This window comes from Podarcis erhardii, assembly GCF_964252035.2.
Source record: "Podarcis erhardii genome assembly, chromosome: 13".
Taxonomy (NCBI): domain Eukaryota; kingdom Metazoa; phylum Chordata; class Lepidosauria; order Squamata; family Lacertidae; genus Podarcis; species Podarcis erhardii.
The window spans coordinates 10,840,996-10,867,115 of NC_138502.1; the positions used below are offsets into that span (position 1 = coordinate 10,840,996).

The 26,120-nt window shown below is 41.0% G+C and overlaps 2 long non-coding RNA genes across 2 annotated transcripts in view; both read left to right on the forward strand.

Annotated features, from left to right (window-relative positions):
• The window catches only part of LOC309326666, a 271,304-nt gene that overhangs the window by 160,778 nt on the left and 84,406 nt on the right, over positions 1-26,120 (forward strand). The window lies entirely within an intron of this gene.
• On the forward strand, positions 595-4,264 carry LOC309326668. Its single transcript, XR_014150348.1, has 2 exons — positions 595-1,940; positions 3,243-4,264. It is a non-coding gene; the product is annotated as an uncharacterized lncRNA (long non-coding RNA).

Below are 26,120 nucleotides of genomic sequence, written 5' to 3' on the forward strand. Positions count from 1 at the left end.
TTAGTTACTCCTTCATTAAGGAGTGATTGTGTAATTGAGACTTTGCAAATTTCTACATTTGAAGATTTAATCAACACCTTTCAACTGTTTTCTGGATTTATGTATTTCAAACTTCTCCAAACATTACAGCACAATTCTCTGACGTTTAAGGGCACCAAAATACATGTTTAAATATGTTACCAAAAAGTAAATGCACATTCAAATATTATTTGTGAAGAGAAATATATATGCCTACATACATTTTGATAGAAAATGCATGATTAAGTATGTAATCAATCAAACAAATCATGGGCAAAAAATTGTGAAAGTAACGGGGATTGAGTCAACTCTAGCTAAAGTGTCAAAACAGATTTCAAGATCTGCTATAGAAGAACATATCACATTTAGGGAGAAATTCCATGCCAAGAAAGCGTGTTCTCCAATAAATGAGAGCACGTGTTGCGGTGTGGGCCACCAGGCCAGGCCTCTTGTTGCCAGGCAGGTTAATAGTTGTTGCCTGGCATTGTGATTGGATAACCGGGTTGCTGGGGCAAATTGTATGTTGCATATTGGGTGGGTGGGACCATGGTCTTTAAATATTGGTGCACTCTGGTTTCTCTTTCTCTTTGCAGAGTGCATCGGATCAGGAGCAATCTTCTCATTGTCTTGTTACATTTCTTTATTTCCCCCCTTCTATTTAATCCTCTCTAGTCCCTTAATTAATTTAATTTCCCTTTTTTCCTGTTTGATTTCTCACCCCACCCCTTTCCCTGCCCTGTGGGAAGATTCTCCCTGTATCTGTGAGCACTGCCTGTGCGTAATCCTCCTTGGCTTGCCTTTCCCAATAGGGAGAGAGCCCCCATTAGGGGCTTTCTTTTGCAAAGAGGTTTTTCCCCATTTTTGCCTGTTTAATTGTGGGGCTAGTCAGGGCTGTTCCCAGCTTAGCTAGAATCACTTCGTTTATAGTATCCCCAAAGGTTGGCTTTATTTTGGGTGCATGCAGAGCTGTTGGTTGAGTTTTAATTTAGCTTTGGGTGGGAGCACTATATTGAGTTCCTTTAATATTGCAATGAGACAAAAAAGGCAGAGAGCAGAAGCATGGAGGCCTTCACGGCCTGCTCGGCCTGCACATATCATTCAAGCCTAAGCCTGCTACAGTTAGCAGTAGAGTAATTGTTAAGTCTCTGTGACATGTGACTCACTTTCTCTATAAAAATTTATCTGTTTGTTTGCAGGCTCACTTGTTGCTAATGTATATCTTAGGCAGACAGAGTGGAGCCAGAGGCTCTCTGTGCCTCCAGTGAGCACTCTGTGTATGCTCTTTAACTATGCTGTTTCAGAACAAGTTTATTTTCTTCAAGTTTGTTTTGCCCTGATAGTGGCAATTGCCATTTTAGAGACGAGCCATTGCGGCTTAGTGGCTAGAGCGCAGGACTAGGACCTGGGAGACAGGGTTCATATCCCCCACTTAGCCATTGTTATCACAAAACAAAACAAGCTGCTCCTTTTGGACTATTCTGTTGCTGGATAGTTCGGCCCACTTGTGATATTGCTCCCAAAAAGAACTTTGGGTTTCTTGAGGAGGTGCTTCCCGCTAAAGGGCAAGCAGGGGTACCTGGACAGGCAGTGGGCTGCCTCGAGTTTGTTATCTCATTGGAAACATTTATGTCTGGCCTAGCAGGTGATCTTAGGGCTTGGCCCTAGAATTTGATGGCCTCTGGCAGCGTTTCTGGCCTGAATAGCATCCCCATGTGTGCACAAAGCATTGGTTTCACCTGTTCCTCACATTGTTTAGGTTTTTTCTTTTTGCAGACTATGACAGGGCCTTTGCAGATGCCTCCAGAGCTTGCCTCTCCGGCAGAGGATGACTTGTTGATGCCCCAGGTGCCTGCTTCGAGAAGGAAGCGTCTTCAGGGGCAGGAAAAAAGCGGAGCAGGGATGATGCTTACACCTCCTTGCAGGTAAATCATCACTGGGCTCTGATGATGATTCAGACATCACCTTGGACCTCTCCAGGGATCAGGGTGAGGCTGTTCCAGGTCTTTAGGGATCATCCTGGATAGCTCAGCTGGTCAACGTATGGTGCCGGTAATGCCTAGGTTGCAGGATTGGTCCCTGTATGGGACAGCTGCTCGCTCTCTCATTGATAATTAAGAGGAGTAGTAGCTTACATTTCCCCTTCTGCTTTCAGGCCTGGACTGATTTCTTAGCGTTTAGCTGGGAGTCCTCGGCCATTCAGAGGAACTTGCCTCCATCCTCTGAGCAGGACCTGCAGTAATTGGACTATCTGCTGCAGATTGGATGCACTGTTAAAACTATCAGATTTCAGTCTGCTGCAATGTCTGCCAGAGTAAAGCTTTAATTTTTCAGAGACCCTTCTAAAAGTGTGTCGTGCTCAGGGTCTCGGACGGTTGTAAAAGGCTCTAGCCTTCACAGGACTGCAGGCAGGAAGCCGGTCAATCTTGACCATGCAGTATCTGCAACAAGTTAAGACTTCTCTCCTGGTTCTAGATCTAGACGAGACTTCTTTCAGCATTCCATTGTAATTTTGGTGTACTGAGGGTTGGGGAAATTGTGTTGGAGCCAGCACAGGGCTGAGAGTTTGGAGGCTTATTGCCTCTGGATTTTTCCTCATCTGCTTTGGAGCTTGTCATAAGTGTCTGGAGCTCTAAGTCAGACCTAGCGGGCTGGGTTGCCATCATCAGGCTTCCAGTCACAGGTAAGGTGGGCCCTTGCCCTGTTATTGGATACCAGAAACATTTGGCTTTTCATTCCCCTGGGGGCTGGCTTGATCCTAGAAGTTGCTGGTTCTCGTGGGTTGCTCCTTCGGGATATATGCGTTCCCCTTTTGGAGTTGAGACTTGTAGTGCGCAACTCCAAAACTGACCAGCTGGGTCGGGGGGAAGTTGTCCGCCTCCCAGCGACTGGGGAGGTGGGCCCATGCCCAGTCAAGGATGTAAGGAAGTACTTGGCCTTGAGCCTCCTGGGGACGGCCCCCTACTCATGCATGAAAATGGTCACCCTTTGGCGCGACACCAGTTCACAAAAGTCATGCGTATGGCCATCTCTGCTTGTGGGATCTCAGCCTCTGGTTTCGCCCCTCATTCCTTTCGCATAGGTGCAGCGACTATGGCGGCCCATTGGGGCTTCTCAGCCGCCAGGATCAAGGATTTGGGGAGATGAGATGGAAAGGGTTTCAAGGGTTAAGTGCGAAACAAAATGCTGAGTTTGGTACTTATGCTTGTTTGTTTCAACCCTTGCAGATCCCACGCTGGTCCGCGTCTGGATAGTGGGACACAGCATCGTTCATTGGGCTGGCAGCAGAGCGAGGCAGTCTGCAAAGGGAGCGTGTCCCGGCCTCCCACAGCAGGTGCAAGTGTCATGGTTTTCCAGACGTGGAATGTCATGGGGAGAGTTTATGCCGCTGATTGGTCGCCGGCTGCTCTCGGACCTCCCCACCCTATGGTCATAGTGGTGCAGCTGGGGAAAAAAATGATGTGGCAACTATTGATTGCCTTGCTTTGCACACCTCAATCCAAAAGGGATTTGGAGGCATTGGCAGCCTTATTACCTTCAGTGAGAATAATTTGGTCTCACCTGTTGCAGAGGCAAACCTGGCGCGGTGTTTCCCGCCCGGAGGCCGCTGAAAGGGCCAGGAAGCGCATTAACTCTGCTGTTTGTGTGAAGGTATTGGAGCTGGGTGGTTTGGTATTTCGCACCCAGACATTAATTTTAAGGCTGGGGCCCTTTACCGGGCAGATGGAGTGCACCTCTCTGATTTAGGGAATGATGTTTGGCTGGATGCGGTGGCTACTAAATTGGGTTCATGGTTGGGTTTGTGAGTGGTTGGCGGCGAGCGTTAGAGCTCGTGTGGCGGTTAGGCATTGGTTATAATATGCTGGTGGTGGAGGGGTCAGGCTGGGCCTGCCCCTCCCATTGCGCTGAAGGGAATTCCGTTAAAGGAATCCTGGGGCTTGCCATGATTTCGTCCAATCCCTGTCATGGGACCAGGGCCGCCCAATCCCTGTCATGGGAATCCTTGTCATAGGATCTGGGCCGGCAAGCTTTCGGGGAGCTGCTGGGGTGAGCGGCGTGGGTCCGACGCTTAGCTCAAATGACCCTCAGTTTGACTTTCTCTTCTACTGGCTACCGATCGGACCTCGGGATGTCAGTTCTGTCCCAGGCGGGGGGACAGATAGTCATAACCAATGTCTAAACAACCACTCACTGATTTTGTATTTTAATAAAGTTGTGGCCAAAATAGTGCCCAAAAACCAAAACTAAATTACGTGTTATGTGTGAAGTTATTTGAGGGGTGGCCTGGGGACCTACACACGCAATATGACATAATGCAAGCCCAGCAGAAATTAAGATGGCATAAAGCAGGGGTAGGCAAACTAAGGCCTGGGGGCTGGATGTGGCCCAATCGCCTTCTTAATCCAGCCCACGGACGGTCCGGGAATCATCATGTTTTTACATGAGTAGAATGTGTCCTTTTATTTAAAATGCATCTCTGGGTTATATGTGGGGCATAGGAATTCATTCATTATTTTTTTTTTCAAAATATAGTCTGTCCCCCCCACATGGTCTGAGGGACAGTGGACTGGCCCATGGCTGAAAAAGGTTGCTGACCCCTGGCATAAAGTACACCAGATCCAAAATCCATTCGGGATCATGGCTGCTGCTGGTTTAGTGAGCCATAGCTTATGTGAGAGAAAACAAGCTTTTAAAATACAGTGGTACCTCGGGTTACATACACTTCAGGTTACATACACTTAAGGTTACATATGCTTCAGGTTACAGACTCTGCTAACCCAAAAATAGTGCTTCAGGTTAAGAGCTTTGCTTCAGGATGAGAACAGAAATCGTACTCTGGTGGCGCGGCAGCAGCAGGAAGCCCCATTAGCTAAAGTGGTGCTTCAGGTTAAGAACAGTTTCAGGTTATGTACGGACCTCCGGAACGAATTAAGTACATAATCTGAGGTACCACTGTAGTGTTTTACTGGCTTAATTTACGCGGGGCTTCCAGGTCAAGGGACCAAGCTGAATGGGCTTCATGCATTTGTATACTAAGTACACTTCCCCCCTGGTTTCAACCCCTGTAATCCTTCCCTTTCAAGGCTGACACCGGTTTAAGAAGCATATCACTCACCTCAGCCTGCATGAGGGACATATAATGACAAATTTCCAGCTGTTACAGAAACCTCCTGGCTCATCTGAAAATCCACTTTATACTTATCCTGTTCAACCTGGTGGATCTTGCTATAGGATTCTTAATAATAGCATTCAGCATCTACAGTCACAAATTATCACACACACTTTCCTTAGGTCTCTTTCAGCAAGGTTTTTCAATATTTCATGAACTGTCAAAAGGAATCTTGATGAATGCATGTTATATATACTAAATTTCTTACCCTCCTGGTCTGAAATCTTCCCTTCTGGACATGGGATGCAATCGTAGCAGCAAAATGCTTCCCCCTCCTTCACTTTCCTGCAAAAACCAGGGCGGCAGCTCTCAGTACATACAGACTTAGGCTGTGTCTAGAACACAAATGAAAGAGAGAGATGTATAAAATAAGTGGACTCAAAGAAAAGCTAAAAGGGGAAGTTAAGCTCTTCCTTAAAAGGGATTTGCAAAAGAACAACAACATTCATTTCAGGAATACATTTAATAGGGCTTTTCAATTCCATTTTGACTCATTTTCTGGCATTTTCCATTGACTCAATGTGCAAACTCCAATTAATTGGTGGGGGTTTTTTTTTGCAGTTACCTTTGTGGATAGTAATGTTTTTAATATCCTCTATAGTCAGGGCTCTTTCTGCCAAAGTGGCATTAAAGGGTTGTGGTGGTGTCGCTTAATGCAAATTAAGCCTCGGAGTTATACACCTGTTATTCCAAACCTTGAAACATGGCATGCATAATCTGCCTTGTGAGGTCTACAAATGTAAAGTCTCAGTGATATACACTTGCTATTGCGTGACCAGGCAGCGACAGCCCCAGCCCCCAGGGATCATAAGGAAGGAATAAAGACTCTGACGTTATATGGAATTAAAATTAGGCCACAACTTTATTAAACTTCCAAATGTAGGAATACCTTGGCTTAGACCTTGGGCATGTATCCCTCCCAGCCCTCCAGCTGGGGGAAGTGGGGCACATCAGGGTAAATGGGATATGGGGGTGCTCTGCGAGATGTAAGTGTAGCAGGCAGCCAAGCCCATATCCCCACACGCAGGGTAGTTCACAGACGACCTTTCAATGTATGGCCAATGACACCCATATATAAAACCCCTTTAAGAGGGGGACCCTGGAATCACCGTTGCAGGGGTGTGACTCACCACTTCAGCCCCCCGCCCCGCCATATAGGGAAGAAAAGACTAAAGGATTCCACCCAAGGCCATAACCTCCAAAGTTGTGACTAATTGCTACGGGGAAGACAAAACCTGCCAATGCAGGAAAATTTCTTCCCGGTCCTTCAACAGCAACCAGCCATAGACTGCATCAGCACCCACTAAACAGGAAGAAAAAGTTAACGAGCAAACAATAAAACATTAAACTAACTTGAAGCTCCTGAGCCGACTGCCTGGATAATGTCGGCTCCACCCTTTTATATATATATATATATATAGGACTGGCCTCACTTCCTAGTAATGAGACTTGACTACTGAGGCTGGGCGTGAACCTCTAAAAATGAACACTGAGAGGCAGGCCAGTCCTTGTTTGCCAGTAAATTCCCTGGGAACTGTACCACCTCATGTGATTCCGCAAAGGGCACCCACAATATAACGTGTGAGTGCTCATTCTAAAACCTTGAAACATGGCATGCATAATCTGCCTTGGGAGGTGTACAAATGTGTCAAAACTTTAAACCAATTTTGTAAAAAGAGCCACAGTGGAGAAAGTGCTGAAAATTGACATATGGACCCTTTTTAAACTGAAATATTTATATCTGCAATCTATAGGTCATAACTAGCCAATCAAAGACATTACCTTGACAAAGGAACTAGTTCAGCAAACATCCCTTTATGTATTCTCCCCACACTTATGCAGGACCCCAGAATTGTAATGTGAACCAGGGTTTCATCCAGACTGATCCTCCAAACGCATAACAATATATTTGATATCGTCAAAATCTATTTAGGATTCACTTCTTGAAGTTGTCAGTTAACATATTCACTTTTAGTGTAACGGGAACCAGTATAGAGACTGTAAATTTAGCTTATAACATCAATTCATAGCTTGTTCTACCTTTAATCCCATGATATAATGGTTAAACAATGTACAGTGAAATTATCTTTTTTGTTATGTTAAAGGTTCACATTAACAAATGGCTGATGTTCGCATCCTACCTGGTTAAACCAATGGTGCCATTTTATAGCTCCCTCATTGATGGTCAACATTTGCTGTAGAGGAGCCAGGGAATCCACCCCTCCTACCTTCACTCTCTGAAAGGATTGGTTGGAGGAAACAATCCAATTGGTAATATCAAATCCAGCGAATATCTCCCCATTCTGGTCCAAGGAAATCTTATCCCCAGCGCTGTTGTTAAATGAGATACCCTTCAGAAAATGATGGAGCTTGATAGAAAAAGAAAGAGAAAGTATAGATAAGGCTTCAATTCAGCAAGAGAAAATCATGATGTTCACTTTCATGTCATGTTTCCAAATATCCACCTTGGAGGAAAGCAGTTTTCATCTATATCTATATCTATATCTCTATATCTCTATATCTCTATCTCTCTATCTCTATCTATATCTATATCTATATCTATATCTATATCTATATCTATATCTATATCTATATCTATATCTATATCTATATCTATATCTATCTATATCTATCTATCTATCTACATCTATATCTATCTATCTATCTTATCTATCATCTATCTATCTATCTATATCATCTATATCATCTATCTCTATCTCTATCTCTATATCTATAATTTAAGTCAATAATTTAATACATTTGGAAGTTCATTTCAAATACAGATTTTTAAGATCTCCAGCAGCAAATGCACACACAGTGATTAAAAACTTTATTAACAGGAAAGTGGGTTCTCTGTTCATTTTGTTGTCTAAAGTATATCACTTTGCTCTCTATGGACTTTATATGCTGTGCTATGTGATATACCTTTGATACTCCAACTTCAGAGGTCAATGGGGAATCAGCCCCACGCTCATCAAAGAGGTCGGTATGAATAGTTGAAGCAACAGATTGAAGAAGGAATAGGGATAAAGGCAAAATCTAGAAGTTGGCTATATCATACTTGGATGGAATTCGTTTTCTTTTGTTCTTTTTCAGTATTTCTACTTTACGTTCCGACAGTTTAAAAGAAGAGATTTAAAAGATTTAAACTTAGAAGTAAAATGCAAGGGACGTGAACGCAAAATATGTGCCTTGCCTAAACAAAAATATTTTAAGCAGGTGCCTAAATGAATACAGTGAATGTGTCTGTCTGATGTCAAAAGTCAGGGACGTCTAGTAGGCTGAATCTTAAGCTGGAAAAGCATGTGGAGAAGTTCCCATTTGGCTTTAAATGCATTTCAAGAGAGATAAAGCATCCATGTGCATCTTATGGCCAAAGGGCAGTGAATAGAGGAAGTGGTTTGGGGGCACCTGGGGAAGATTTCAAGAACATTGCTGCCCCCACATTGCTGAACCCTGCTATGGTTGCATAGGAAAAGTTACAATTAGCAAAGGTATAGAACCAAAGGCTTTTGAAGCTTTTTCAGGAAGGATTTTCAGCCCAGTACCTGCCACAGCGGTTGATTCTGAAACGTCACTCCTCCCCTGATCATTACTGGTCTATGTTTGACTTGGGATGTAGACAGGGCATGTAAAGCATGGGCCACAGCATAGACAGCATTGTAGATGTTGTAGCTGTGGCTGGTCATGCTCATTTCAAAGAAAGGACCAGGAAGATTCTCCAGCTTCTCTTGCCCAGTGCAAATATCCCCCTCCACACTGCCACCAACTTGCTTTGGAAATACACAGCCAAATGCCTGTTGCCAGAAGTCCAAAATGAAGCCATCTCCTTTCGGGTTGGAAGGGGTTTTGCTCTTGACAAACTGACAAAATCCTGGTGGATCATTAGAGTGAGTTGAGAATGAGAGAACCCCATGGAGTATTTCTGTATCCCATGTCCGTTGATAAACAAAAGAAGTGAGCTCCACCTGGGCTGTCATAATCCACACTTTACCTTTTGGCTTATTTGAACTTTGTTCCAATTCTGATAGGTAAGGCAACCATCTAAAATATGCCAGAGCATAGGATTCTCCATAAGCCAACACTACATTGGCTTTGCTATCATTTATTTTGTCATGAATTTTTACCCCCAGTTTAAACATATCATTCATTTCCGTGAGATAAGTAAGTTTGTCACTTCTTTCTATGAAGGCAAAACAGATGCCACTCTGGGAATAAAATGGAACCACAGTTTGCAGAAATCTTTCTGCATTCTCATCATAGAAAGTAAGGATCCCAATCCATATCCACCTGAAATGCAGAAGCAAAGACAGGATTCCCTTATACTGGTGGGTTTCCTTGGGCACCATCTGGTAGAAGAAAAGGCCTGGGGTTTTATCATTCATCACTGGAGCAGGGCCATATATCATCTAAACATAGTTGTGATAGCAGGACAAAGAGACAGAAGCAGAAGTAGCTTTTATTTTTTAGATTTATATATTAAGAGCAACACTGGGGCAACTTCAAACAGGGCCTCCTAATCCTTTCCATTTGGCCTGTGCATGCTATTTTTGCTAAGCCAAGTGACACTCACCTGCCTATCAGCTGCTATCATAAAGCAGGCAATGGCTAGGTCAAAACGAACGTCTGAAGCAAAACAATATGTGCTATCAAGACTTTATCTCTTAGCTTGGATAACCATGGATATTTGAAATGTGCACATTTATATATCCAGTGCTTTTTTAAAAAAGAAAAGTTTATGGGTACTGTTATTTTGACTCATGAATATCAGGATTTTATAGTTCAAATAGAGAACAATAAATACAGTAAATGGACAAAAGTACAAATACTCACAAAATATTTAGGGGCATGAGTACCCCTGCATCCACCCAGAAAAAAAGAACTGTATATATCCAAATTTACCTTGATGTGCAAAGTTCTCAAAAGTTGACAGAGGTATATATATATTACCTGTGGAACCTTATAGATATCCAAGATTGTTGCCACATGAAGAGAAGTTTGGGAGTCCAGTCCCCCAATGATGGCTATCAAGTTTTCATTGATGTCACAGATGTAGTTGGGGACAAATGTTTCCAGTGTGGATATGAGCAACATTGTGGCATGAGAGGTCCATTTGGCATTGAAATAGCTGTCATAGATGCGGAAGCCTAAAGTGACATTGGGTAAGAGCTGAGGGTTTTCGTTGATCTCCTTCACTGCAAATTGCAAGGCCAGGATGTGCTGGTAATTCTTTGGCACCACACTAAAAAAAGAGATTTTCATTTTCCATCAGAAGGGCGTGTAACTCTTTGTAAATCTATCACAACTCAGTTCTACATCATCCTCATTAGTATTATTTATTACTGCAATTATTTAACTATTTTCGCAGTTGAGGAAACTATTGAACAGGTATCACTACAAGTCATCCTCTTTGTAACAGTTGTAGAAAAGGGATGGAAGTGAAATTCTATGAGTGGGGAATGCAGACTTCAAAATGTCCCTGGTCTACATTTTTAAGGCTGGCTTCATAATTTGTGTATAAGTCCTGCCCTTATTTCATTGTCTTGGGACCTGGAAGCAAAGGTGATGCAATTATTTCCACAAAAGTATTACATGTCTTCATATGATACCTGAATGTTTGATTTAGTGGGGAAAATGATCCTACAATGCCCATTATTATTAATTGACGCTGTTGATGGGAACTGATGGAGTCCAGAGCCACAGTTTAGCTACCGTTCTCCTAAAACTAATGGCTCTGGTGTCCAAAGAAGGAATCAGAATACATAAGAGAAATTATTCAGTTCTTACTTTAGCCCTTCAAACAATGTTGGTAGGGGTTTTTCAGAGAAGGGTACTGAACTAGAAACAATGATGTTTTGAGAGGCTATGCCGCCAATGATGAGGTCTCCTTCCTCATGATACTGATGAAGTGGAGTATATGGATCATGGACATGGCATTTAAGAATTTGAGGTTTGGATATTACATGAGAAGGTAGAAACAGAAGTAAGACCAATAATGCCACCATCTTTAGTACAATTTCCCCCCAATACTCTTAAGATCCCCCTAGTACTATCACAGCTTTTGAGAGTGAAGTAGTCTCATCTAATTGTCCTTTTAGTCTGCTCTTATGTCTGAAATCCAGACTGTGAATACTGAAGAGAGAAAAGCGATGACACTGATGGATCCTTGCTGGTTTCTGATTCCTAAGTCTAGCTCTGTTTGCTGGAGGTAATATATTTTTATCAGGCTTCTCCAACCTTGTATACTTCAGATATTTTGGACTACAATTCACACCATTCAAAGCTGGCTAAAGGTGATGGGGTTGTGATCCAAAACTGTCCAAGGGCACCAGGCTTTGAAAGGCTCAATTATGGTACCTTTCACAGACTTTCTCATTAGCTTTGATAGTGTTCTGTGCAAGTCCATGAGGTGGTTAGACAAGAGGGAACATTAATTATAGTTCTTTTGATAATTGAAGGGAGGATAGTCACTTGTGTGCCTTTCTTAACAAAAGTTTTAATTTCCTCTTAGCTGCATGTGATTTGGGCTTACAATAATGAACTATAAGAAAGAAACTTCTGAAAAGACAACCCTTTGGTCTCAAGAGAGGGAGAAAATGAACATGTTTGATCACAGCACTGGCTTCTTGAAATTCTGACCTGGAAATAAGAAACCTACAGAAAGGTTTCTACCACTACTTACATTGCATGCAAAGTTCACATGAAAGTACATGAAAGCAGTTTGTGTCCTTGTCTTGCCAATGAATGGGAGAAAAACTCCAGTTTTTATGCCGGAGAAACTAAAATGAGGCATTTGCAATGTCTCCACCAACACGGAAACACATTTCTAATTCGTTGGCAGTGCTCAATATTACCTCTTCTTGTGTCTCTTTTTTCTTATCTCATTTTGTCACTTCTTTCATTGCCTAAATTTAAACTGTTGTACCAGAAATACGTCTTTCTTTTCTCCCTTTCCCTTCCTTTGTGCTTTACAAACGGGAGTACAGTTTAATGGCAGACATACTTATTCTTGTTACAGATAGGTAGCCGTGTTGGTCTGCCATAGTCAAAACAAAACAAATTCCTTCCAGTAGCACCTTAAAGACCAACTAAGTCAGTTCTTGGTATGAGCTTTCGTGTGCATGCACACTTCTTCAGATACCATATCTGAAGAAGTGTGCATGCACACGAAAGCTCATACCAAGAACTGACTTAGTTGGTCTTTAAGGTGCTACTGGAAGGAATTTGTTTTGTTTATACTTATTCTTGCACACCACCCTGATCTCTATGTGGTGTGAGATTCCTGGGGCTTCATATGCTCACCCAGCCTTTGTGATTCCTTTTGAAATGAGGCACAGCAAAGATGGTGGCGTTTTTAGGATATATGGTTTATTTCCACATATATACGACCTGTGCCTATGATGGATGTGTTCACAGCATTAGCACCCCTTAAAGATGTAGTTTTTGTCATAGCTGTAGCCTTTGGATTCAAACAGATATCAAACATTGCTCTGTGACTCTTTCTCAAGCTTGCTGCTTTATTTCCATGTCACATCTAAACCCAGGCTTTCTCCTTCCAACCAATTGAGGGAGGAGCCCCAACCATTTCATTTCTTTCATACAGCCTCCTTTCTTTTGTTCTCCTAATGGCCCATCACCCAGGCAATCATCTCAACACAGGGAGGTACCCTCGCTTAAATTTTATATATTTTAATACTTGCTGGATGCTGGGGATGGAAGGATCTTACATGCAGCCTACTTCTCATTGTCCCAGCCCAAATTCATAACAGGCCCTGGATTGGGCTGGCTGAGGGAACAATGGCCCTGCCTTGCATCCACCCTCAGAGCAATTTGGGGGTAGGGCTAATATTTAATTGGCATGTTAAGAATTCAAATTAGAGTTGAGAGCAAGCAGGGAAAGGAGACACTAGAGGAGGGTTAAATTCTGCGGAGTGGTAGCCTGAAAAGGATTCTGGGTGCTTCTTTTCAAGGATACATGCAAATTGCTTTACTCGATATTATAACCAGTGAAACAGATTTTTGATTTCTTTAGCATTTTCTTCTTATTAGGTGTTCCCTACTGTTTAGCTCAGGCTTCAGCAAAATGATGTAACATTTTGGGGAAAAGATGCAAACCAACAACCCACCACTGGAGGCTAAGATAGAGAAGATCTCCACAGCCACCATGTATTTCCCCTTTGTGCTCATGTAGGAAGGGACAAAGGATAACCAAACACTGCAAAAGACCAACATGCTGAAAGTGATGAACTTGGCTTCGTTGAAACTGTCAGGTAATTTCCGGGCAAGGAAGGCTACAGTGAAACTGACCATAGCTAGGAAGCCCATGTAGCCCAAGACACAGTAAAAGAAGGTCACCGTCCCCTCATTGCACTCCAGTACAATTTCTTCAGCCACCAACTTCATATCAACATTAGGGAATGGAGGTGAGATCACCAGCCATACAGTGCAGATGAGTGCTTGGATAAGGGAGCAGGAAAGGACAATAGAGTTTGCCAGTCCTTTCCCCACCCACTTCCTCATCTGGGATCCTGGTTTTGTGGCCATGAAAGCCAGAACCACAGTGATGGTTTTTGCCAACACACAAGAAACAGCCACTGAGAAGATGATGCCAAAAGCAGTTTGACGAAGGAGACATGTCACCTTATCAGGATATCCGATGAACAGTAATGCAGAAAGGAAGCAAAGCAAGAGGGAGATGAGCAGAGCGTAGGTGAGGTCCCGGTTGTTGGCTTTCACAATGGGAGTGTCCCTGTGCTTCACAAATATTTCTAGTACCAGTGCTGTAATGAAAGCAAAGGAAAGAGCAGAACAGGCTAAGCTGAGGCCCAGAGGTTCTTCAAAGGATAAGAAGGTTGCACGTTTGGGAATACATATAGTCTTATGTTTGTTTGGATACTTTTCATCTTCACATTCATAGCAGTCATTCATGTCTGTGAAAGAAAAACATGGTGTTTAATCCCAAAATTATGACCAACATGCCACCACTCTTCCTCTATTTTTTTTATTTCAACATTTTGGACCAGTTTTTAAAAATTAAAGTAGGACCTTGATAATACATAATTAAAATGATTTAAAGAGTGTTCAAGGAGTTACAAACAATAAAGATTAAAAATGATAGACCCATGCCCATTTCACCTATCCGATGTAGAATACTGATTGAGACCAAAAGCACGAGGGCCACAACGACACTTCTTGATTTACAGCCAGAAGCCAACTCAAAATTTCCTTTCACTGTTCTATTATTCATATTCATTCAATTTATACCCCCCCCCTATATCTGGAGGTCTCAGAATAAGATCAACCAACGGCCTGGTTAAGAAGGCATTCCATAGATGGGGAGCCACTGCAGAGAAGGCATTCTCGTGTAGCCACCCTCCGAACCTCTTGAGGAGGAGACACACGAAAGAGGGCCTCAGAAGATGATCTCAGGGACCGGGTAGGTTCATATGGGAAGAGGCAGTCCTTGAGGTATTCGGTCCTGAGTCATTTAAGGCTTTATAGGTCAAAACTAGCACTTCAAATTGGGCCCGGAAACTAATTGGTAGCAGTTGGACCAGGATCGGTGTAATATGCTCAAACTGTCTGGCTCCAGTGAGCAACCTGGCCTCTGAATTCTGCACTATCTGAAGTTTCTGAACCATCTTCAGAGGCTGTCCTACACATAACACATTGCAGTAATATAACCTTGAAGTTACTAGAGCGTAGACAACAGTAGTTAGGGTATCCCTGTCCGGAAAGGGGCATAAGCTGGATCACCAGCTGAAACTGATGGAAGGCATTCTGGGCCACTGAGGCCACCTGAGCCCTGAGCGACAGCCTGAGGAGTACCCCCATGCTACGAATCTGCTCCTTCAGAGGAAGTATAACCCCATCAGGAGCAGGTGACCTCCCAGCCATCTTGTCTAGGGAACCACCTACTAACAGTGCCTCAGTCTTTTCTGGATTGAACTTCAGTTTGTTGGCTCTCATCCAGTCCATTACCAAGGCAAGACACTGGTCCAGCACTTCCACTGCCTCATCTGCAGATGTAAAGGAGAAATAGAGCTGAGTGTCATCAGCATACTGCTGACAACGTACTCCGAACCTCTGAATAACCCCACCCAGCGGTTTCATATAGATGTTAAACAACATGTTGGGTAGGATTGAGCCCTGTGGAACCCCACATTGAAGGTTCCACGGGGCTGAAAAGCATCCCCCAAGTAAGACCCTCTGGGAACGACCATCCAAGTAGGACTGGAACCGCCTCAAAGCAGTGCCACCCAACCCTAGTTCAGAGAGCCGCTCCACAAGAATACAATGGTTGATGGTGTTGAAAGCTGCTGAGAGGTTGAGAAGAATGAACAGGGACATGTTTCCCTTGTCTCTCTCTTGATAGAGGTCATCATAAAGGAGTTTCTGTGCCATAACCAGTCCTAAACCCCAATTGAAATGGATCCAGAAGATCAGTTTCTTCCAAAACCACCTCGGTCTGGTCTGTGACCACTCGCTTCAGAACCTTGCCCACGCTTGGTAGTTGCTCACACTTACTTTCTCTTTAATTAAGGAATGATAGTATAATTCAGTCTTTGCAAATTTCTACATTTGATGACCTAATCAACACCTTTTAACTGTTTTCTGTTTCACACTTCATCAAACATTACGACACAATTCTCTGAAGTTGAAGTGCATCAGAATACATGTTTAAATATGTTAACAGAAAGTAAATGCACATTCAAATATTATTTTAAGGAAAAATATATTATTTGTAAGCCTGGATGAGGGCGGTATGATTACATACTTCCAGCTGTTACAGAACCCTCCTGGCTCATCTGAAAATCCACTTTATACTAATCTTGGTGGATCTTTCTATAGGATTCTTCCTTATTAACAGCATTCAACATCCACAATCACAAATTATCACGCGCGCGCACACACACACACTTTCAATCTCTTCAGCAAGATTTCTCAATATTTCATAAACTGTCAAATGGAATCTTGGTGAATGCATGATTTCATATGCATGTTCTCGATTAGAGGCAACAAGCTATAAATATATGCAGTAAATTTCTTACCCTCTTTGTCTGAAATCTTCCCTTCTGTACATGGGATGCAATCATAGCAGCAAAATGCTTCCCCCTCCTTCACTTTCCTGCAAAAACCAGGATGGCAGCTCTCAGTACATACAGACTTAGGCTGTGTCTAATACACAAATGAGAGAGAGATATATGTTTAAAATAAGTGGGTTCAAAGAAAAGCTAAAAGGAAAAGTTAAGCTCTTCCTTAAAAGAGATTTGCAAAAGAACAACAGCATTCATTTCAGGAATTCATTTAATAGGTTGTTTCAATTCCATTTTGACTCATTTTCTGGCATTTTCCATTGACTCAATGTGCAAATTCCAATAAATTGTTGGTTTTTTGCAGTTACTTTTGTGGATAGTAATGTTTTTTATATCCTCTATATAACAAGCACAGGCAAACTTCAGCCCTCCAGATGTTTGGAACTACAATTCCAAATGGATCCCTGTTTTACTGAAATATTTCTACCTGCAAGCCAAAGATAGGTTTCTTTCTAATTTTGGTGAAAACCACTGATGCAATTTGTTCAGGCTTGTCAAGAATGACACACTTTCATTGGTTGACAAAGGTCAGAGTGGTTCAAACATGACTAATGCTTTACTTTTTTATAAAACTATTAATAGATTTTTGAGAAACGAACAATTGAATTAATGTATTCCTTGCCCATTAAAGCATATGGGAGCTAGAAGCAACCTTTTATTTTTTATCTTAATGCAATTCTATTTTTAAAATTATCTTGTGAATTAAACAAACTGTGTGGTGTGATCCAATGTGTTTTTGTGCAATCTGTATTATATTATCATCACACATCCTTGCCTTGAGTCTTTTAGCAAGCCACAATAGAGAGCCACTGCTCTATAAGTGATGGCAGGTAACTGTCCACTGAGCTATTCAACTGTGGGCTTTATATCAGTATCAAAGGGAGAGCATTCAGATGCCCTTGAAAATGATCCTTAGTGACTGCCAGAGGGTACCAAGGTACAGGGAGGTGTAAGGACTCCCTTGTTGATGATATTGTACAGAACATTTTAAACACCAAAGACCTTACTTTGTTCTTTACTTCTGTCTAGGAATATAACAACCAGAGGTTATAGGGATTAGGCTTTTGTTATGGGACTTAAGTAAAAGTTGATGTCACATCATGTTTGTTCCTTATCAAAGGATTGTCATAAATATGGGACATCGGCACAAATGTGTGGTAGCCCACATATTTCAGATACTATCTAGGTTGGCCCATTGGGTATAATTTGTATTTATATTGTTATATGGCATAGCAGCTTCTGAGCAGTGAGAGAATCTGGGGTGATTTACGCAGGGGTTTGATTTCCTTTTATTGAAAGTCAGTGGAGACCACAGTGTCTTTAAGATATATGGCTTTATTTAAACATTTAAAATTACGGCTTTATTTAAACTAGTTCAGCACAGGGAACCTGGGTTTCACCCAAACTAATACTTCAAGCTCATAACAATATATTGAATATCAACAAAATCTTTTTAGAATTCACTTCTTTATATTGTCAATTCATATATTCATTTTCAGTGTAACAGGAACCAGTATAGAGGTTGTGCATTTAGCTTATAACGTTAATACATAGCTAGTGCTATTTTTGGCCAAATGGCCAAAATATTGGGAAATATTAGAAAAAGATGGAGACAATTGGAAATTGCAGAGTTTGGAGAAAATGAAGGATAAAGTGCGAGACTGGTTACATTACGCTCAGATTAAAGAAGTCTTTAAAAATGACAAAAAGTTAGGGTTCCAGGTGGAGAAATCGAAGTTGGAAACAGAATTGTTAGAACCAAAGACTAAGGTACTATCTAGAATGTATAACTTGCTGTTAAAATGGAATACACAAGACGAAATGGTTAAATCGGCTATGATAAAGTGGGCACAGGACATTGGGCATAACATTATGTTTGAGGACTGGGAAAGGTTGTGGACCACTGGGCTGAACTTCACCGCATGTAATGCTCTGAAGGAAAATGTAATGAAAATGATATATAGATGGTACATGACCCCAGTTAAACTTGCCAAAATATACCATTCGTCTGATAATAAATGTTGGAAATGTAAAGAAAATGAAGGAACATTCTTTCACCTCTGGTGGACATGCCCTAAAGTGAAGGCCTTCTGGGAAATGATATATAATGAGTTGAAAAAGGTATTTAAGTATACCTTCACTAAGAAACCAGAGGCCTTCCTTCTGGGTATTGTCGGCCAGAAGGTGCTAAAGAAGGACCGAACATTTTTTATGTATGCAACAACGGCAGCAAGGATACTCATCGCTAAGAACTGGAAAACTCAAGATCTACCCACACTGGAAGAGTGGCAGATGCAGCTGATGAACTATATGCAACTGGCCGAGATGACTGGCAGAATCCGAGACCTGGGAGAAGAGAGGATTGAGGAAGACTGGAAGAAATTTAAGACGTATTTACAAAAACATTGTAATTTGGTTGAATGTTAAGAAGGATGCTAGATTATAAAAAATTGGCCACCACTAAATTAGATTTGAATTTGATGATAAGTGAGATTAAAGAAAACATAAACCTTTTGGAGAATTGCTAGATTATATTTAAATGAGTGGATATAAGATCGTAAACAAGTTGATAATTTGCTTGGAAAAACCTTTTAACGATGTAAATGGGAGCGGGAGACGTGAGGGAGTCCAAAGAAGTGATGAAACCACGTTATGATATAAGTAAGGTTGTTTATTATTTGTGCATTTGCATCCAAATTTTTTTAAATAAATATATATATATATATATATATATATATATATATATATATATAAAATACATAGCTAGTGCTATTTTTAATCCAGTTTTATAAAGGCTGAACAATGTACAATGAAATTATATTTTTTGTTATGTTAAAGTGTTCTATGTTACAAAGGGCTGATTGTTGCATCCTACCTGGTTAAACCAATGGTGCCATTTGATGGCTCCCTCATTAATGGTCAATGCTTGCTGTGGAGGAGCCAGGGAATCCACCCCTCCTACCTTCACTCTCTGAAAGGATTGGTTGGAGGAAAGAATCCAATTGGTAATATCAAATCCAGCCAATATCTCCCCATTCTGGTCCAAGGAAATCGTATCTCTAGCGCTGTTGTTAAATGAGATACCCCTCAGAAAATGATGGAGCTAGAAAGAAAAAGAAAGAGAAAGAGAAAGTATAGAAAGGCTTCAATTCAGCTAGGGAGAACCATGATGTTCACTTTCATGGCAATTTTTTTTAAAAAAAGATATTTCATCAATTTTTCAATACAAACATCAACTGCAAAGGACATATACTACAAACACCATAATAACAGTAATAGCACATATACTACAAACACCATAATAACAGTAATAGCACAATTAGCACAATTCAGATTTGGATACACTGATATACCTATGACTATACCTTTTTTAAAAAAACAACAATACTCTCCCACCTCTCTCTCCTCCCTCTACTTCCCACCACTATCCACCTTATCACTTAAATATTCTTTCCAGATTTCTTCATATTTATCTATTCTTATTTTGTGTCAACATGCAATTCTTTCGTATGTAGCTAATCTGTCCATATTATCAATCCATGTGCTCAATGGAATCTTTTTGTGGCTCTTCTAGTTCATCAAAACAAGTTTCTTTGCTTCCAATATAGCACAGTACATCATTTTTTTTTTGACCCCTTGAAATCTCCCACATTTCCGGAATATAATTTAGAATTAAATTCAGTTCCCGTAAATAACAATTTCTTTTTATTACTCTTGTTATAAATATGCTCACCTCGCACCAAAATGATATTATAATCGGGCAGTTATTCAACATGTGTATTAAGTTCACATTTTTACTCCCACATCTCCAGCAATTGTTTACACTTGTTATTTTCTTCTGGTATAGTTTTGCTGGAGTCCAGTGGACTCTGAATATTATTTTCTGTTGAATAAGTCTTAGTCTTAGATCCATAGAGGCTATTTCTGTTGATTTTATATTTGACTCCCATTTATCATTTGTTATCTGTACCCCTAACTCTTCACTCCATTTTTGTCTATCATATTCTAAATGGTATTTCTTCCTGTTGAGTAGAGTGTACATATTGCAAGTGTACGGTTTTTTGTTTTTGTTGCAGAGATTAAATCTTGTAGCAGCATGGGTGTTTCCGATGCTGCAATAGTGTCAGGGCCAAACTGCCTTTCCAACATAGGTTTCAATTGGATGTATTGCCATTGTGTTTCACTGGTTAATCCGTACTTTACTTGCAAAGTCTTATACTCCACAAATTTGTAATTTTAATCAATTAATTGATTCAATGTCAAAATACCTTTTCTTCATCCAATTTTGCCAAATTATTACTTGATTTCCAATTTTTAATTTTGGGTTGGCCCGTATTGTTAATTTCTCATGCTGATAGGGGTCATCCTTATTATTTTTATTTATATTCATCCAAATTTTTATAGGTGCTTTAATAGTCTCCAGGATAATAGGAAATTTCATAAAATTGGAGCCGAGTTTAGTCCACCCTACAAGAGGTTCAAAGAAACTATATTTAAGAGTAGCCCAATTGGGATTCCTGCTAGCTCTTCAATAATTAGTCTTACTCAACAGGTAAGATTTGGGAACCCAAAGCTGCCTTCCTTATTTGGAAGTTGCATTTTATGTAGTAATATTTTTGGTGGCTTTGTACCCCACAGGCATTATCTAAATACTTGATTTATTTTTTGGAAGTATAGTTTGGGAATATATTTTGTTAATCCTCTTAGAATGCATAAAAGCTTTGGAGCAACATTCATTTTGAGGACATTAACCTTTCCCCAAAGGGAGAGGTTTAGAGGTCCCCACCTTTCAGTATCAAAAGAAATCTCATTTATAATTTGATTCAAATTTATTTTAACAATTTGGTCTATATATGATGAAATCATTATACCCAAGTATTTAATAAAGTGTTTGCACATCCTAAATTGATGGTTTCTATACAATGTAGCCCTTGGCCCTATTGGTAAAATCTCTGATTTTGTCCAATTTATGGAATATCCCAATATCCTGACAAAGGTTTTACTTTTCTCCATAATTTTTGGAATTGTTTTGAAATATCAACATTGGAGTAAAGCAGTTTTTTTTTATTCTTTCTATTTTTATATCTATAATATTTAAGCCAAGACTTTCTCAAATTTTGAAGTTCATTTTAAATTACAGCAACTGCACACAGAGCCATAAAAGCTTTATTAACAAAAAGTGGATGCTCTATTATTATGGAATTAAGAACAGGGCAAAATTCCCCATTGAGATGGGGAAGATTTCAAGAGCATGGGTAGGCAAACTAAGGCCCGGGGGCCAGATCCGGCCCAATCGCCTTCTATATCCGGCCTGGGGATGGTCTGGGAATCAGCGTGTTTTTACATGAGTAGAAAGCATGCTTTTATCTAAAATGCATCTCTGGGTTATTTGTGGCACAAAGGAAATCATTCATCCACCCCAAATATAGTTCAGCCCCCCACAAGGTCTGAGGGACAGTGGACGGCCCCATGCTGAAAAAGATTGCTGACCCCTGTTCAAGAGCATTGCTGCACCGACATTGGTGACCCTTGCTGGGGTTACATAGGAAAGTGACAATAGATAGAAAAGTAAACAGAACATGTTTTGAACCTCTTTCAGGGTGTTCAGCCCATTACCTGCCACAGCAATTGATTCTGAAACTTCACTCCTCCACTGATCATTACTGGTCTGTGTTTGACTCGGGATGAAGACATGGCATGTAAAGCATGGGCCACAGCATAGAAAGCATTGTAGATGTTGTAGCTGTGGCTGGTCATGCTCATTTCAAAGAAAGGACCAGGAAGATTCTCCAGCTTCTCTTGCCCAGTGCAAATATCCCCCTTCACACTGCCAACAACTCGATTTGGAAATACACAGCCAAATGCCTGTTGCCAGAAGTCCAAAATGAAGCCATCTCCTTTTGGGCTGGAAGGGGTTTTGCTCTTGACAAATTGATGAAATCCTGGTGGATCATTAGAGTGAGTTGTGAATGAGAGAACCCCATGGAGTATTTCTGTATCCCAAGTCCGTTGATAGACAAAAGAAGTGAGCTCCACCTGGGCTGTCATAATCCACACTTTACCTTTTGGCTTATTTGAACTTTGCTCCAGTTCTGATAGATAAGGCAACCATCTAAAAAATGCCAGAGCATATGATTCTCCATACACCAACACTACATTGGCTTTGCTATCATTTATTTTGTCATGTATTTTTGCCCCCAATTTAAATATATTGTTAATTTCAGTGACATAAGTTAATATGTGACTTCTTTCTATGAAGGCAAAACAGATGCCACTCTGGGAAAAAAGGGGAACCACAGTTTCCACAAATCTTTCTGCATTCTCATCATAGAAAGTAAGGATCCCAATCCATATCCACCGGAAATACAGAAGCAAAGACAGGATCCCCTTATACTGGTGGACTTCCTTGGGCATCATCTGGTAGAAGAAAAGGCCTGGAGTTTTATCATTCATCACTGGAGCAGGGCCATATATGAGCTAATCATAGTTGTGGTAGGAGGAGAAAGAGAGAGAATCAGCAATAACTGATTATTGTAATATATATAAAGTTAAAGGTACCCCTGACCGTTAGGTCCAGTCGTGACCGACTCTGGGGTTGTGCGCTCATCTCACTCTATAGGCCGACGGAGCCGGCATACAGCTTCTGAGTCATGTGGCCAGCATGACAAAGCCGCTTCTGGCGAACCAGAGCAGCACACGAAAATGCCGTTTACCTTCCCGCCGGAGCAGTACGTATTTATCTACTTGCACTTTTGATGTGCTTTCGAACTGCTGGGTTGGCAGGAGCAGGGACCGATCAACGGGAGCTCACCCCATCGTGGGGATTCAAACCGCCGACCTTCTGATCCTAGGCTCTGTGGTTTAACCCTCAGTGCCACCCGCGTCCCTTATTGTAATATATAGTTTGTTATATATTAGATTTGTGTATTATGAGAATTATTAGGCCATTTTCCAGTTTGCCTTCAAATCCTTGCCATGTGATCTGCCCATGATATTTTTGCTAAGCCAAGTGACACTCACCTGCCAATCAGCTGTTATCACATATCAGGCAATGGCAAGGCAAAATGGGATGTCTGAAGCAAAAATGTACGTGCTATCAAGACTTTATTTCTTAGCTTTGATCTGCAGTTAGGAGGGCCCACCTGATTATCTGAAATGTGCACATTTATTTATCCAAATCCGGATGTGTTAAGTTCCCTTTACTTGACAGATATATATATATCTCACCTGTGGAACCTTATAGATATCCAAGATTGTTGCCACATGAAGAGAAGTTTGGGAGTCCAGTCCCCCAATGATGGCTATCAAGTTTTCATTGATGTCACAGATGTAGTTGGGGACAAATGTTTTCAGTGTGGATATGAGTAACATTGTGGCATGAGAGGTCCATTTGGCATTGAAATAGCTGTCATAGATGTGGAAGCCTAAAGTGACATTGGGTAAGAGCTGAGGGTTTTCGTTGATCTCCTTCACTGCAAACTGCAAGGCCAGGATGTGCTGGTAATTCTTTGGCACTACACTAAAAAGGGAGTTTCATTTTCTATCAGAAGGGCATGCAACACTTCGTGAATTAATCACAACTCAGTTCTCTATCATCGTTAGTTATTTCCACAACAATATTACATGTCTACATATAATACCTGAATGTTTAATTCAGTGGGGAAAACTAGTGGAGATCTTCTTGACCACATTTCTCCCACATCACATATCTTTTGACCCAAACAGTAGTTCTGCCTCTAGGACAAGGGTAGAGAACTGTGGCCCTCCAGATTTTGCTTTACTACAATGTCCATTATTATTGATGGAACAAATGGCACCCAACAACCACTGCACAGCTGCAGTTTAGCCACCCTTCCTCTAAAACCTTTATCTCCAGTGTCCAAAGAAAGAATCAAAATGTAGAAGAGAAATTATCCAGTTCTTACTTTAGCTCTTCAAGCAATGTTGGTAGGGGTTTTGCGGTGAAGGCTATTGAAATGGAGATGATGATGCTGTGAGAGGCGATGCCACCAATGATGAGGTCTCCTTCCTGGCGATACTGATGAAGTGGAGTGTATGGATCTTGGACATGGCATTTAACAATGGAAGGTTTGCATATTGCACGAGGAAGTAGAATTAGCAGCAAGACCATTAATGCCACCATCCTTGGTACATTCCCCCCCCTATAAACTAGGATCCCCTTTGTACCATTACAGGTTTTGTGACTAAAGTAGTCTGACCTAATTGGCCTTTTAGCCTGCTCATATGTCTGAAATGCCGACTGTGAAAACTGGAGAGAAAAAAGTGATGACACTTGCTGGTTTCTGATTCCCAAGTCTAGTTGTGATTGCTGGAGGTAATATATTTTTAGCAGGCTTCTCCAACCTTGTATCCTTCAGATGTTTTGGGCAATGATTCACCGCAATCCAAGATTGGCTGCAGGTGATGGGGTTGTGATCCAAAACAGTTTAAGAGCACCAGGCTTAAAGGCTCGATTATATTACCTTTCACAGACTTTCTCATTAGATTAGATTGTGTACTATGCATGTCCATGAGGTGGTTTGACAAGTGGGCACATTAATTATAGTTCTTTGGATAATTAAAGGGAAGATAGTCACTTGTGTGTCTTTCCTAACAGAAGTTTTCATTTCCTCTTAGCTACATGACATTTTGGCTTACAATAATAAACAACAAGAAGAAAATACTGGAAATACAGCCCTTTGGTCTGAAGACAGGGAGGAAAGGAACGTGTTTGATAATAGCACTGGCCTATTGAAATTCTGACATGGAAAGAAGAAACCTAGGGAGGGGGTACCCTTCCACTACTTACACTGTATTCAAAAATAACATGAAAGAACAAAAATTGCATGAGTTGGTCTCCTTGTCTTGCCAACAGATGGAAGAATAGCACCAACCATTATGCTTGATAAACTAAAATGAGGCATGAGTAATGTCTCTGCCAACACGGAAAGACATTTCTAATTTGTTGGCAGTGCTAAATATTACCTCTTGTTATTTGTCCATGTCACTTTCCTTATCTCATTTTGTCTCATCTTTCCAGGCCAAATTTAAACGATTGTGTCAGAAATACGTTATTATATTTCCCCTTCCCTTTCTTTGTGCTTTACAAATGGGAATATAATTTAAGAGCAGACATACTGATTCTTGCCCACAACCCAAATCTCTACGTGGTGTTAGATTCCCAGGTCTTCAGATGCTCAGCCAGGATTTCTGTTTCCTTTTGGAATGAGGCACAGCAGAGAGTGTGGCATTTTTAGGATATGTGGTTTATTTACACATTATATACACCCTGAACCTATGGGGGGCATTCACAGCATTAACACCCCTACAGTCTTTAGTTTTTTCTCTCTTAGCTGTAGCCTTGGATTCAAACAGACATTCAAACATTGCTCTCTGACTCTTTCTCCAGCATGTTGCTTTATTTATATTTCACATAACTGCAAACTCCCAACTCCAAACCCAGGCTTTATCCTTCCAACCAATTGAGGGAGGGCCCCCAAACCATTTCCTCTCTCACATCGAGCCCCCTTTCCTTTGTTCTCCCTTTTTAATGCTTTTATTAACTTATTATACCAACACCAACACAGACGTCACTCAGAAGACAAGCATACAAGAAGATATAAGTACACATAGAGAATAAATGAGACACAGATATCCCTATTTCAGTTCTTATTCATTTCTATTTGACTTCTTTACCCCTCAATGCGGGTCCAGTTGTATACTTAATAAACTGTTTCTTTCTCAATTTCTCTTCTCTATTTTTCCTCTATATATTACATTTTCACACCTTGTCTTATTTTGTGAATATTAGTCTAGACAAGTGCAAGTATTTATTTGAG